Consider the following 1,746-nt stretch of genomic DNA (forward strand, 5'->3'; position numbering starts at 1 on the left):
ATAACAGGCTTCAGCAGGATTATAAAGTGTACTAGTATGATGTCTAAAGCTTCTTCAAGTGTTCTCCACTGTTCCTTATGCAAACTTCTACACGTGCTTTTAGTAGGTACACCCACGCTTCAGGTCTCATGTGACTTAGTTCTACTCAGTCATATTCCAGCGAGCATAGTGTAGTTCGACACTCTCTCTAACTATCATCTACTCTTGATGATAAGTTTAACTTTTGCATAAAAATTAAAAATTATTTACTTTCTTTGGTACTTTGGCTGAGCTAAGTTTTTCTTTAGCTAGTAGTGTCTTTGCTATTGCTTTCCTCTGCCTCTCATTCCTCAACAGTATCAATGAACCATCTTCATTCTGTACATGAGTGGCACTATAAAGAATAAGGTATGAGGCCACACCCAAAGCCACACCCCCTTACCCTGGATGAACGTGTGGTCCATTGATAACAGCTTTGCTTAACTCAGACCAGTTCCAGAATGTGACTGGCTCAGGATATGTCAAACGAGTTGCAAAAACCTGTTGAAATAATGTACACTTACAATGCATGTAATTAGTAGCCTCGTACAAATGTACATGTACCCGTACAATAAATACATGTATGTACACAAAATCAGAACTTATGGAAATGTCTATGAATATACATGTATATCGTAGAGCATAAAGGGATTGACAAAACATATGCATAATACAATGTAGGTAGCCCATTTGTGGGAGAATCGTGAACTATAGCAATTAGCAAAAGGTACTAAAGTAAAGATATAATAGATATAAAGGAGTCACATACCATTGGTATTCCAATCTCATCCATATTGATGTTAGGATCTGGTGATATGACAGATCGAGCTGCATAGTTAACCCTCTTACCCATCATGTGCAGACGAAATAATCCATCCTTCTTCTCCAATGTCTACAAGAAAAGTACACATTATAAAATATAAGCATGATACTGTTAACTGTTTCATAATAAATCATTTTATCATTGTTCTTTTTCATTGTAGTTTAATAATCTTATCTTCTCATCTCTCTCTCACTTGTTTTATTCCACTGGGAACATCTTTCAATCTTTTATTAATGTCACTGTCCATGTATGAGTTCACGTTTGTCTGAAGTGAAGTCCAGCAGGTCTGCAACCTCTCAGCTATTGACTGGTGAGGAAAGAAAAAGGACAAAAATGAAATAAAAAATCAATTAAACATAAAAATGTGCACTTACATGTACACCAGTGTATTATCATGGCTAATTTTTTCCATAAATCCTGTATTTCTAAAATTTGTAGAATAAAGTTTTGCAAATAACTTGCAAGCTGCAACATGTGGCAAAGGAGACACAAAATTTTTGTGATTTCAATTTGCACAACAGAGCAAAAATGCAAAATTCGCCAAAATATTTTACCACAAAAATAAACCGGTATACAGTAGTATTATTGCTACTTTTTTGGTTTAGTGACAGCCTCGTCCTCATTTATCATTTCATCCTGGCCAGCCATCTTCCTCTTCTCTACCATTAGCTCCTCAATGTCAATAGTGTCCTGCAGTATCTTCTGTAGGACTGTCGTCTGATCATTCTCAAACTTTTTAGCACCAAACGTTGTCATCTACAGGACAGAGAACAAGAGTGATTAAGAAATGCAAATTTTGAAAGTCTTAAAAACATTCATACATACTGTAGTAATGCTACATGTACGATTTATCAGTTTATATAATATGCAAAGTAACAATTTCACACTTACTGGTCGAAAACGTG

The 1,746-nt window shown here is 35.5% G+C and overlaps 1 pseudogene; it reads right to left on the bottom strand.

Moving 5' to 3' along the window:
- The window catches only part of LOC105312936 (DNA-directed RNA polymerase I subunit RPA1-like), a 12,775-nt pseudogene that overhangs the window by 7,039 nt on the left and 3,990 nt on the right, over window positions 1-1,746 (bottom strand).

Source organism: Amphimedon queenslandica, unplaced genomic scaffold (assembly GCF_000090795.2).
Source record: "Amphimedon queenslandica unplaced genomic scaffold, v1.1 AMPQUscaffold_13378, whole genome shotgun sequence".
In the NCBI taxonomy this organism is placed as follows: domain Eukaryota; kingdom Metazoa; phylum Porifera; class Demospongiae; order Haplosclerida; family Niphatidae; genus Amphimedon; species Amphimedon queenslandica.